This window comes from Arachis ipaensis, chromosome B8 (assembly GCF_059453495.1).
Source record: "Arachis ipaensis isolate K30076 ecotype BB chromosome B8, ASM5945349v1, whole genome shotgun sequence".
NCBI classification, from domain to species: domain Eukaryota; kingdom Viridiplantae; phylum Streptophyta; class Magnoliopsida; order Fabales; family Fabaceae; genus Arachis; species Arachis ipaensis.
In genome coordinates, this window is record NC_142443.1 from 125,501,483 (window position 1) to 125,515,882 (window position 14,400).

The 14,400-nt window shown below is 28.5% G+C and overlaps 1 long non-coding RNA gene and 1 pseudogene across 1 annotated transcript; one reads left to right on the plus strand and one right to left on the minus strand.

Annotated features, from left to right (window-relative positions):
• LOC107613083 (naringenin 8-dimethylallyltransferase 1, chloroplastic-like) overlaps positions 1–2,206 on the minus strand; it is a 66,417-nt pseudogene extending 64,211 nt beyond the window's left edge.
• A 3,264-nt stretch (positions 2,207–5,470) lies between these two features.
• LOC110266034 (uncharacterized) lies at positions 5,471–9,621 on the plus strand. The gene is made up of 6 exons (XR_015896865.1): positions 5,471–5,559; positions 5,640–5,814; positions 5,926–6,051; positions 6,131–6,732; positions 8,928–9,028; positions 9,148–9,621. It is a non-coding gene; the product is annotated as an uncharacterized LOC110266034 (long non-coding RNA).
• The last annotated feature ends 4,779 nt before the right edge of the window (positions 9,622–14,400 follow it).

The following is a 14,400-nucleotide window of genomic DNA, read 5'->3' on the forward strand; positions in this document are numbered from 1 at the left end:
TAATCTAAATTGTGATTTGTGGAAATTTGAATGTGCGTGCAGGCTTCATATGAATATCAGGAAGACATTTTGTTGATGCGATTTGCTGATTATTTTGGCCGCGCCTTCTCATCTGTTGGAGGAGCTCAATTCCCATAGTTTAAGACTTTCAAAGAATCTCCAATTGTAAAGATTGTTGATGTAAGTTGTCTTTTTTTCCCCTTTCTATAACGAAAGAAAAGAAACAAAGGGCTTATTCGACTTATGATTAGAAGGTGAAAGATGCAAGTTTTTTGTTGGTTTAGCTTTGTTCTCTCACCTAATGTTTGCAACTGTGAAGTGCAAGTATTGCTTCCCGAAACGGTTCACCTCCAACTGCAACGGCAGTTCCGGTAACACATCTAGTTTATGAAAGGGAAGTGGTTCTTGTTGATGGTGGCAAATTCGACGAGTCAGATGTTGGTGATAGAAGAGGAGTGAATCGCGGTGGGGAGGCGGAGAGGGCCTGATGGTGAAAGAAGGGTCTGTGTGTGTGATTGTTGAAGGTGGGTAGGTTAATGTGAGAGAGAAGATGAAGATTTTTATAGGTTTTAATTATGTTTACTTAATCAATTTTAAATTTTTTAAATTTTGAATTTAAAAAATTTAAAATTAATTAATTATTAATATAAATTAATGTGATTTTGTTTAGTTTTTTGTTGGTAATCTCTTAGTTCTATATACTTTTCCTTAAAGATAATACTGGAGATACTTCCGAAAAATTATCCACAGCAAAAAATGATGAAAAAAGTCCTACTGGTATCTGTTCAAAATAAACAAAATGAGCAATTGATGATGATTAATAATTTTTATTTAGGGCGTATTTGGTTAAAAAGTAAAATCAATGTTAAAAGTTAAAATTAATTTATATAAATTTTAACAATGTCTAGTTCAACACACCATTAAGTAGGATGTAATCGAGTCAAGTTGGATCAAATTTAAAAATTGAACCAATTAAGTCTGATTGGTTCGAATTGAACTGAGTAGTGTGTTTTTGTAATTGAACTTGAACCGATCAAATTTGGATTTGATTATTAAAATTAAATTTGTAAAAAAATGGAAAAATAAAAAAACGAAAAAAATTATATAACACTACAATAAAAAAAGGGATGAAGATGATAAACACTATATTTTTTAATTTTCTTTAATATAATTAGATAAATTTAGTTCTATGACCCTAAATCCTATATCCAAATCAATATAATTAAATTTTACCCATTTAATTTAGACTCGATTAATTATTAAATATAATATTTAATATAATCGGATCAGGTTAAATTTAATCAAATTCTTCGTATCCATTTATACCGCTACCATGAAATATTAGAGTATTAGTATATGAATTAAAAATAAAACTAACCAGGCAAAGGAATGTATAAAATCTGCAAAACTGGAGAAATATAACGAGTCTCTTTTTAATAGACTCTAAAATATTTAGTGATTCAGGAGCTTGTGGTTCAGATTCATGTGATTGTGCAGAAGATAATGCTTTTGTTAAGTATGTTTTTTCAATTTTATTGCTTCTAGATCCTCCTTCAATGCGATTGTAATGGAGCTTTGAAATGTTGTGCGACAAATATGTGTCTTGATACTGTGATCTTTTGTGAGATTCTTATTATTTTGTCACAAAGCTCTTGTTCGGTAAGAACCTGGGGACCCAAATTAAATTTCATGTTAGCACTCACATTAGGAATTAAATATTCATAATTTGATAAAATAATAAATAAGTTTCTGATTTTTTATTTCATATTCAAATGAGTTTCTTATTAAATTTAATTTCAAATAAGCTTTTGATTTTTTTAAATACACATAAATGTTTTCGTACCGAATTCAAATCATTGTTAGAAAAACCTATGTACTTTTTAATTATTTACGAAGGTTAAGAATTTATTTGTATTTTAATTTGGTAAAAATTTATTTATTTTTATGATAAAAGATTAGAGATTTATTTATTATTATTAATATTATTATTATTATTATTTTATTATTTTTAGTTTTTTATGAATTTTTAAAATTATAAAATGTTAAAATAAAAAAAAATACAAATACAAATCGAACTTATGGGTAAAAAACTCAAATAAGTCAAAGAAAGCAAAATTTTACACAAATTCGCCAAACCAAAATCTGCTTCATGAATCCACCAATGCACATTTATATGTAGTTCGAACCAGCCTGATTCGAATTCCATTTCTACATAATTCGAACCAGGTTGGTTTGAATTATATACAAACACACGCACACACTAATTCGAACCAACTTGATAGAGGGTATTGATCTTGTATAAATAGAGGGTATTGAGAAAAATAAACTAATTAAATTAATTCATATATTTCGTTATCATATTATTATTTATTAAATAATTCGATATTTACTCCAATCAAATCAAATAATTAATATAATTAACTAAATTAATTAATTAATATAATTAATTATAATAAATGGTGAAATTTGAATGTCTAATCAAATTAATTAATTGATATAATTAATTAATTATAATTGATTTGCTTTAATGAATTAAATGAAATAAATCAGGAAACACCTTAAGAGCATGTCGCATGAGTTCTGTTATTAAGTGCAAAAATTTGATTTTTATATAATAGAACAGATAGATAATAAAGATATTTTCTTAAATTAGTATAATTGTGTATTATTCATTAAATATTAATTATAATATTGTAATATAATTATAATAAAGATATTTTTTTAAAATAAATTTATTTAGAGAAATATAAATTGGTTATTAATAACCGGTGCCATTATTATTATTATTATTATTATTATTATTATTATTATTATTATTATTGGATAATGAATAAGAATTAATTATATCAATATTTTTAAAATTAATATAATTAAAATTACTAAAAATATTTAAAATCAACGTGCGTTATTAATATCATAAGATTTGATCATTTTATGATTAGAATCAAATATTCTTCTCATGATTATCACAACCGGTGCCATTATTATTATTATTATTATTATTATTATTATTATTATTATTATTATTATTAAAAGTATTTTTAATTGACAATTAATAAGTAATTTAATAATGCATTAAATATTAATTTGATATAATTATAATGAAGATATGTTCCTAAATTAGTATAATTATGTATTATTTATTAAATATTAATTATAATATAATTATAATAAATATATTTTATATAAAATAATTTAGAATAGAAAAGATTGTATTTATTTTGGAGGAAAAACAGAATCATGAGAGATCGACACCTCACCTTCATTAGTTAGAGAAAAATCCAATTTTAGTATATTAAGTAGATATCATTAATACACATGACAATCAGCAATTTGCAGCAGATAAACATAAAAAAAATATATTTTATTATTAAATCTAAATTTTTTAGAGGAGAGAGAAAGAGAACATACTTGCATACTGCATAGTAATTGTCGGCGAATTTTTTACTCGAAGAAATTTTCACCAATAAAAAATTAGAAAAATATAGGATACCGATATATTATCTGTCAACTTGTTAGGGGTAAACATAGATTATAAGTACTCGATTACCTGTCTAAACCCGAATCGAACCAATTAAATTGGTTCTAAAACCAATGAGTAATCGGGTCCAATCCAAACTAAATCAATGACTATCTCTAGTAATTAATTCGAATAACGGTTCTAGCTGTGCAAAATTCGAACCAACTCATAGACCTGACTATATATTAATTAAATAAAAAGCTAAAAATTTAATATATATATATATATATATATATATATATGCCTTTTAATATGTTTGGATTTTAATGTCTATAGTGTTTAATATATTTGAATTTTATTGTATTTAGTTTTTAATGTATTTGGTATTTAACTTGTCTGGATTATTTCTATTAATATTACATGTTTATTGTCCTTACAGAATTTTTAAGATAAAAATTTTATTTTTTTATTTTTTTTTATGAATTTCTGTTTCATCGATATCCAATTACCTGTTGTTTTGGTTCGGATACACACACAAAAAAATACAAATTCGAACCAAACCGAACTAATTACAATTCAATTGGTTCGGTTTTAATTAACCTTAAATCCGAACCAACCCGACCCGTGCTCACCCCTATTTATTTAATAAAAATATTTTTCTTGGCTTATTATGAAAGTGTCTTTGCCAATAATAATTAATTATTATATTTTAATTACAATTAGCATTGATACATCCAGGAGATACATCTGCAAAGACACTTTTATTAGACACAGTCATAAAAAAGACATTTTCATTAAACACATCTACAAAGACATTTTCATTAAATACAATTATAAATAAGAGTTGACAGAAATTGGTAAAATTCTTATTGATTACGTAGTAGAATTATAAAAAAATTTTACCCTTATTAACAAGCAAATATCAAGAGAAAAATTTTACAAACAGCTATAATTTTAAGATTTCATTTTAAAGAAAAAAATATACAATCATGATTTCATTTGTTGATGAAAAAAGTTTACTAACAAAAAATTTTCAGAACATAACTAGTAAAATTTTTTTAAAATTTACTTCATTTATATAACTTAATAACATTTTGATTTTTTATCTCACATTCCTATCAATTCACTTATTATACTCTAATTAGTCCCACTTATTAATGATATTAATTATAATATTATATCCCTAATTATTAGACATTTTTATAATTACTACTTAATATTCTCTTTTATAATTTGAATTTTATATTTAAAAAATAATAAATACAAATAATAATAAAAAACTATAATAATAATATTCATTAAATAACTTTAATTGTAATTGATTTTTAATTCCTTTATTTATTTCATTTATTATCATTCGAGGAGTTAGCAAATGTAAAAGCCTTATTTAATAGGTTTATCATTGTTAGAAGAATCATAAAGGCCGTATACTCTCTAAGAGGCCAAAAATCACAACTCTAGATCACAAACACAATTGGGATAAGCCAAGAAAATTTATAAGAAGTCGTCTTTATCATTGCAAATAATATGACATTTGAATTTGACCTTAATACGGTACCTGTGTCAGAAGGAGTTAAAGAATAATTTGAACAACATATGGACTCACCCGATGAGATTGTTGCCAATCAACCAATTTTTGAGAATATGAACACACTAGCTTTGATGAGGTATGATAATAAACTGATTTAATTTTTTTGTGTTTTTATATGCATTTAAAATTATACTATACTAACTAAGCTGATCCGCATAACATTAATAAGTTCATATACATAACATCCATAATCTTCTAATAGTATAAAGAGCATGGGTTATTCAGCCACATGTTGCTTCCTTAGCTCTTTGGAGCTCAAAATGTATACGTGTCGTCTCCTTAGTTTTTTGGAATAAAAAACAAAGGATAAGGCTTGGTTCATTGATCTTCCGTATAATCACTCTCTCTCTCTTCGAAACCCTAATGCCTCAAAGTTCTCTATATCCCTCCCAAACGTAGCAACAATGAAATGAGCAGAGAAAGAGGGCGATGTGGAGTCAAAGAGGCGAGATAAACCATAACGGGGTCGAGGAGGGCTCGACGGGAAGGGAGTTCTCCTTCTGAGGCAGTGAGTGTGACTTCTGGCTGGTGTGTTCTCTTTCTCTATATGGCCTACTTCCTCTTAGAGTTTTTTTTATTTTGTTTCAGGTATTATCCGCGAAGTCGTTTTGTCCCAAAACGACAATTTCAAGAACCACTACTTCATATTGAGTGATGATGCCGTGAAACCCGTACCCTACGCTCGCGGGCGCCCCAGCGGAGAAGGTAGCAGCAGTTCTGGTTCCTCTCACCGCAAGCGCACCAAATTTCTTCATCATTTCAAGTGAGATTTTTGTTTTTTGCTTTTAAAGTTAACATTGTTGGAAATTATAAGCTCAAGTTGTATGATTTTTGTTTATTGGCTTGCTGATGGAATGTTTTGGTCCAAGCATAGTGACATGGGGAAGATGGATTTGATTCTAGCTATGAGGGAGAGGGCAAAGGTGAATGCGATGAATCTGACGTAGCAAAAGTAGATCAAAGGATTAAAATGGATCTCACGGAGGATTTATTGCATATGGTATGCCCCTCATTTTTAAGTCAATTTGAGATGTTAATGGTTTTAAAATTATCCACTCATGCCTACCCCTTAAATACAGGTTTTCTCATTTTTGGATACTCCCAATCTATGCAAAGCTACCAGGGTTTGTACATAGTAGAGCCCCTGATAAGCATAATCACGGGTGCTCCATTTAGATTTCTAGCTGTTTCTGAAAATCACAATTCTAGATACATCTACACGGTATCTTTGCCAACTGATTGAGATTCTTTTTTTTTTATTTGGAGGTGAATGATGGGTTGGAATGAACTACAAATTACTAAGAGTTTTAGATTTAGAATGTAATGAATGTGTTGATTTTGGAATGTGATTTCTCATTGGTAGTTATTATTTGTGTCTTTGCAGTGGGAGAAGTGTGAGGCTCTGTAAGTTAAGTGTTTTTGGAATCTGTTATTGTTGTTTGTACTTTCGTTTCTGAGCATGATGTTCATATGGTTTGTTTTAATGTTTGTTGTTGGCCGCAGATGGTGAGGAGTGACAGATTTAAGATCAGGTAACGTTGCAAAAACAGTATCTACATAGGACTATGAAAAAAGATCTCAGAAAAATCTTCATTGAGATGATTGAAAGGTGTTGACAATGGCCCAATATAAGTTTATCTCACTGATATCAAATGGCACTCCCTAGGTGTTTAATAGAAAGGTTTCTTTTTTAATTCTAACTTTTTTAAATTGTTATTTATTTTTTTAATGCATTGGTTTGTTGGATGATACTCTTTTCGAGGATTGGAAGGGCGGAGACGGTAAGGCCTCTACTTTGGTAAAGGTCTTGATTTTAACTGTTTATGTGATCTCTTCAGATTTGTGTCTTTATCGTGACCTGAGAAAAAAGAGATTGATGTCATGATAGATCTGTATCATTATCTTGTGAATAATTGACTTTAGCTTTGCTTTGCTTAAGGATTTTATCTTAAAAATACATTGCTGCTTGGTTTTAGAAAAAGGGAAGAATAATATTTTTTAAATTTGTTTTTCCATCTGTGATGTGTTAAACGTGTAATATTTGGTTAGTTCATTATTACTGTCAATTTGTTTTATAGGTGCCTTTTCATCTTCTTCTAAATCTATATGAATTTACTGTTACTTTAGCTGCAATCCTTTTGGTATATGGTTATGCTTATTAATCTGTTGTGTTCTCTTATGATTTTATTCGATGTGTTTTGAGTAAATACACATGAACTAACTCTACTGCTTTCGTTCTTACAATGCTTTTTGTTTCGGTCTTCTTCCTATCTTTTTGAAGTTGGCATTTTATTGATGGGTTATTGCCTTATGTATTTTAAATTTTTCTAATAGTAGTTTTATATTCTTTTAATTTGAGAGTGACTCTACTATTATATTTTTCAAGATGTATTTTCAGCATGTTTCAAAATCTTGGTTTTAATTTTCACATAACTTCTGTAGAACATATATTTTGAATAAATTATTGACTGAGATTTAGTAACTGATTCTTTTAGAGACATGATTTACTATCTCCTTTTCAGTATCTCCTTTGTATTCTTTTATGAAAGGTTCTATTTTTAGGGTTTCTCTTTTTCCTTTCTCGATTTCACGCCTTGAGCTACTAGGATCTCTTATGCTTTCTTTAATATTAATATTGCAAGATAAATTAGGCTTTAAGATGTGACAAATGTTATTAGTTTTATCAATTCTTATGTATAATTGACTTTAGCTTTGCTTTGGTTAAGAATTTTGTCTTTAAAATAAAAATATTTTGCTGCTTGGTTTAGAAAAAAAGAAGAATCATTTTTTAGAATTTTGAACTGACTTATGATTTTTTTTATTAAATTTGCTGTTTTTTCATCTGTGATGTGTTAAACGTGTATTTTTTGTTGGGTTGTTGTTATTATCCATCTGTTTTACAGGTGCCTTTTCATTTTCTTCTAAATCTACATCAATTTACATTTTAATTGTAATCTTTTGGTAAATGATTATATTTATTGATGAAATGTGTTTTATTGGAATTTTACTTAACCTGTTTTGAGTAAATACATATGAACTACATGTTCTTTTTTTATATTTTTTTGTTTTGATTTCTATTTGTGTTATTACTTTTTATTGTATTGATTTGTAGTCATAAATAGTTTTGGCTGAAAATTTTGATATAGTTGTGAAAAGATTAATTCAAACTTTATTTTTCCATTCTTCTTTGTGGTTTTTTTTTGTTGAGTAATGATTTTTTTTTTTTGAGAATCAAATACTACAACTTTTGAGATGAGTCCGATGATTTTTTTGAACTCTCCGAGTTTGGGATTATGGGATTGATCAGTTAGTTGAGATGTTCATGCCACTTTTTTTCTGTGAAGTTTGAATGTTTGATTCTTTTGCTATATTTTTTAAAATAAAATTAATAAAAAATTTATCTTTATTTGTTACTTTCTTTTTATATCTTCATTCCTTGATTGCATTTTTTTTTCTTTAGCACAATTTTTGAACTTTATTGATGGCCACTTTCTTCTTGGGTATTTAACTACATAGATAATTAATTTGTGTGTATCTTCATTGGGAATATGATATATTTTTCATTGGAAATCTAATTATATAGGAAGCCTAATATAGGTGTCATCATCTAAGTCTACCACTCCTGCTACGCATAGGTTTTCTTTTTATTTTGGTTCTCACTTTTCTCTGTGTGTTACCTCGTGTTTTTCTTATCTTTCTCATCTCTCCTCTTGTCATCCGATCCTCTTTCTTGCTCATATCTATTGATGTTAGCTTACTTTTATATAGAGGATAACTGATAGGGGCGGCTGTTTACTGCATATATCTATTTGTGTATCTATTGCTGTTAGCCTAGGGTCTATGGAGGAGATTACTTATCACTTATTGGCTCCTTAGTTGCAGGTGCAAATATCTTTCACTAGATATCTGAGGTCACCAAATATCAGGAAGGTGATGATTTCGAGAATTTGTATGATCAAATCGTTGAAAGTAAAGAGGTTAGAGAAGGCTGTATTTAAATTAGAAGTAGTATTCATTGGGAATATGATATATATTTTCATAATTATTTATTGATGTGCTAAATTTGGTTTCAATTATTTTGAATTTTTTAAATTAGAAGTATGTTATTGGACTTTGAGAAGGCTATATTGAGGATGAACAAAAGGAAAAAAGCTCTGTTGAAGAAGTTGAGAAGGTGCTTGAAGATTGAGTTTGTTGAATTCGTTGAGGATGATACTACATCTATACAAGGGGTTAAGTGACATGGGTCTTCATGTCATTTACCTACCTAAAGCTACTGATTAGGACTTATATAGGGCAATAGATATGGGTTGTACAATTAGTGTGCACTTTTTTTGTAACAATATAAAGTCTCCTGGTTGTGTCCATGTAATAGGAGTTGATATTTGAATTTTGGGGTGTACCTTTTGGTTGGTCTTATTGCTTATGTAATGCATCAATTGCTTAGATGTTTGCATCAATTACTAGGATGTGGACATTAGATCATTAGCCTATAGGCAAAGTTAAGTACGTAGTTCTTTATGTTTGTAGACTGTGTTTGTGAAATTCAATAAAATGCGTAGCTCTCATTGCTTTATGTTATCATATTCTTAATTTTTAATTTATTTGGTTGTGTTTCACTCTTGGACCTATATTTTATTTGGTGACATTTATTTAATTATTTTCTTGTGTTTCACTTTTTTTTCATTTAAATTCTCACTACCCCTACCATTATCCTTCTTTTATCCTATATTAGAGTAGCTATGATAGTATAAAAAAAAAAGTAGCTATAATAGTTTAAAAAAAAAGGTAAATTAAATTCTTGAAAAGTATCAAAATTTTTGAATGAGCTTTTTTTCAACTTCTTTCATAATATCAATGTAGTTTGCATTGTAGGTTGCATACATAAAACTATGTAGTCAGGTTATTTCTTCTATTTATTTCTTTTGTCTTCTCTATTTACTTCTTCTCCTATTAAACTTATATGAATTAATTCTATGTCCAACAACAATATCATGGATAAATCATTCATAATTGCTATAAATAATAGAAGAGTTGCAATGTTTAGAAAAAGAGACAAGACATTTGCACTAAGAAATGGTTAGTTTGAAAAATATATTTTTTTTTGTTATCATAAATAATAATTTAGTTTTGTTCTTATTTTATTATTTTCTAACTTTTTATTTAGTTAATATATTACTTGAGTTACATGAAGGTATCATTTATGATTATTTGAATGATATATCCACAACTTCTATTGAGATCTAGGTATATATTGGTTGATGTTTATTTTCTTTGTTTGTTTTTCTCTAAATACATTGGTTGTGTGACACTTTCAATGATGTAGTCACAAACTTTGTTGATGTCAACGATCATTTGGTGTTTGCACCAAGTGAAATTAAAGATATGTAATTAGTTTTGAGCACTAAATTTATATTTTTTTTGTTTTTCCCTTTGTGTTGTTGATTTGCATAATTTTGAAGTGTGTAATATATAATATTTCTTCTAGTGTTACTCTTTGTGAGTGTTATAGTTACTTCTGTAATTTTAGTAATGTATATATTATAAAAATTGATAAAACATATATTTCCTTTTTTGTGTTATCTATTCTAAAATTATTAGCAATAACCTATTCTATTTGTTGCTTATTCTTTTTCCTGACTCTGTAGCCAACAATATCATTAGTCAGATATTTACAGTTGCTAGAAAGAGTAGAAAACATGCAACGGAGAGGAAAAAAGATGAGGCATCTACAATAATAAATTGTTAGTTGATTCCTATGTCTATTACTGTTTATTCAATTAATGATGTATTGCCTATCTTTACGTGGGTTCATACATCTTAAAATTTTTTTTTGTTTCCAATTAGAGAGAGAAATATATGGTTCAGCTAAACTCGGTCTTATTAGTTGTGGTATGTGATTATATTTGTATTTATTTTGTTTTGGATACATACTTTTGTTCGTTTAGGTATCTATTTATTTATTTAACTAAATACATTCATTGATTTAGATGAAGATATTATGTAGGAGACTCTCAGTGATGTATTCACAACCCCTATTCACAACCCGTTGACAGAACCTTTCGAGATTTAATGAGTTTGAATACACCTTCAGCTCGTGATATTCCTTTTGGTGGGAAGGTTGTTGTTCTTGCTGGTGATTGTAGACAAGTGTTACCAGTTATTCCAAAAGGGACTCATGCTGAAATAGTTATGGCCTTCATTAATTCTTCGATTCTTTGGAAATATTCTAAAGTCATGTGGTTAACAAAAAATTTTTGATTGCAAAGTGACTCTTTTGTGTCAAATTTTGACGAGGTTAAAGAATTCTCAGATTGAATTTTAAAAATTGGTGAAGGTTCTTGTGGGGTTCAAAAAGAGGATGAAATTATTGTTGATATGCCAAGTGATTTGCTTATTTCTTCGACTGATAATCCTATTCAAGATATTGTTTTAGCTATATATTCAGATATTCATATCAATCATGGCAATGCTTTGTATTTCCAAGAACGTGTCATAGTTGCCCCTACTGTTGATATTGTACAGCAGATAAATAATTTTGTTGTTGATACTATTTCTGGATCAGAAAAAGTTTATAAGTTCTAACTCTGTGTGTCAAAGTGATTATCAAAATGGGATTGAAGTTGATTGGTTGACAACTAAGTTTTTAAATCAGATTACGTGTTCAGAAATACCGAAACATGTTCTTAAATTGAAAAAAGGTGCTCCTATTATTTTGCTAAGGAACATTGATCAGGCAAATGGATTGTGTAATGGAACTTGACTCTTTGTTCAAGATCTTAGAGATAACATTATTGGTGCTGAGGTTGTTTCTGAAAGTAACGTTGGAGGCAAAGTTTTTATTCCTCGGATGAATTTGGTACCGAATGATCCTAGTATCCCATTCAAATTTCAGCGTCGGCAGTTTTCAGTTAGTCTTTGTTTTGCAATGACTATTAATAAGATTCAAGGATAAACTTTATCTCTGGTTGGTATTTATCTACGACGTCCTGTTTTTTCTCATGGATAATTATATGTTGCCATATCTAGAGTGACAAAAAGATTAAGATTGAAGATATTATTGGCTAATGAAGATGATGAATGTTGCAACTTGACATCAAACGCTGTTTACAAGGAAGTTTTTCAAAATATATAAGTTGATAAGTGGTTTATTCAAAGTTTAATTACTTTGTCATTTCCTATATTTTTATTGAATTTTCAATTAGGTCCTTATATTTTTTTTCTTTTTAATTGAGGCGCTATACTGGTAAAACTATAGAGACCGCTACGTAATTAAACTTTTATTAATACGAAAGTTTTGTTTCCTTTATAATTGTTTTTAGAAGGGTATGTTTGTGTTCCTTTTAGTAGTTGGTTGTTATATTTTTCGTTCTCATAAAGTATCTTCATTGTCTTTTTTTTCCTTTTCTTCAACTTAATTAATAATAATGGCTTTTAAATTTAATATTTTTAGATCTATTTTAATTATTTCATATAGTTTAATAAATAAAAATATATAGTATTTAAAAATGATGTTATATTAATAAAAGATGAAGTGGTTTGTTATAAAATTTTAATTTATTTTATAAATATTCTAAATACTAAACTTCAATTCAATTCTAAAATTTTATTAATTCATTTTAAATACTAAAATTTAATTCATTTCTGATTGAACTTTAATTCGTCATAAAATTCAATTTACTTCTATATAATTAATATAATATTGACTATTCTATTTTATTTTTGTATATTATTTTATTTTTGATTGAGTAAAAAAATATTGATGTGATAGAAAAATCTCAATTGGATTCTTTTTCCGATAAAAAGGTTATCCCTAACCCTCACTCACTTTTTATGCCCTTCCTATTTTCCACTTTCTTACCCCATATCCTATAAACCCCTTTTCACTCCCCTTCTTATTTCAAGTGATGTTCGTTATGGGTGTTCGTGGTGCGGTTTGGTTTGGTTTTATAGAGAAAAGTCATCCGATTCAATTAATTAATTAAACTGCGGTTCGGTTTGATTCGGTTTTTTATCGAGACCATCCGAACCAAACCAAACCAATTGAAATCGGTTTGGTTTGGTTCAGTTTGTTCGGTTTTTCAATTAATTTTAGAAAAAAAAGTTTAAAAATTGCAAGAACTGTTAGAGCCAAGACCGAAGTATAAAAAAATAGTAAAATTGCTATGAAGGCTGTGTCATTCATGACAAATTAGTGGAACTTATTTAGTAAAAATCAAGTTCAATTAATCATGAAAATGAGCAAGATTGAGGGCTGAGAGTGGAGCAAACTAGCTAAAAATAGTCTGCAATAATACAATAGAATAACTAAGATAGTTCAAAGTTCAACAAATCAAAGGAAAGATTGGCGTTGTGTAAGTATGGATCTGCACCATTATATGTTTCTTTTGCCCAATCCTCCAAATTATGTATATCATATATTCCCAATTTTCCATTACTCTAAGGATCACAACCCCTTCATCTTCGTGTCGCCAATAGAAGCTTAAAAATTCAACCCACCAAAAGGATAAAACAACCAAATTAAAAGAACCCCATTTACGAATACATAGAAAACCGAATAGAACAAAAAATGAACAAAAAGTAGAGAATTAAGCAGTTAGAATTGGCTATATAAAAACAGAGGTAAGAATAAAAATTACAACAAAAACTACACGTAACTAATAATCAGATTAAAATCAACAAGAACAAAAATAATGAAATTAAACAATCAGAGCTATCAACAAATAATCCTAACAAATAATCAGATTAAAATCAACAAAAAGAAAAACCATGAAATTAAACAATCAGAGCCATCAGCAAATAATCCTAACAAAAATCAGCAAGTAACAAATGATAGATTAAAAATAGAATTATGACAATAAATTATAACAAATAAAAAGGATTTAAAAACAGAATTAAGAAAAAATAAAAAAACCCTAAGAGAAGGAAAGATGCAGCGATGGAGGCGGAGAGACTGGACGGTGGCGGAGAGGCTGGATGTTGTACGACTGGACAACTGGCAAACCGCGATAGAGCACGACGGCACTGAGAAGTGAGAATGGATGGAGGCTGACTTACTACAACGAAGCATACGTTGCTGCTGGACGGCGTGAGGCTTCAACGGACGGCGGCAGAGAGGACTAGGATTGAGAGAGGAGAATGGAGTGGAATCTGAGACTGTGTGAGTGAGAGAGGAGTTTCTGGCTTTCTGGTTTCTACGGCGTGAGTGACTGAGTGAGAGAGAGAGTAGTGTATCTATAAAGTGTTTTAGGGTTGGTTTAGGTTGAGTGGGGGTAAGACTAACTTATATAGTTATATGTATTTACCAGTTTGGTTCAGGTTTTTAGTGTTAGAACCAAAAACCAAACCG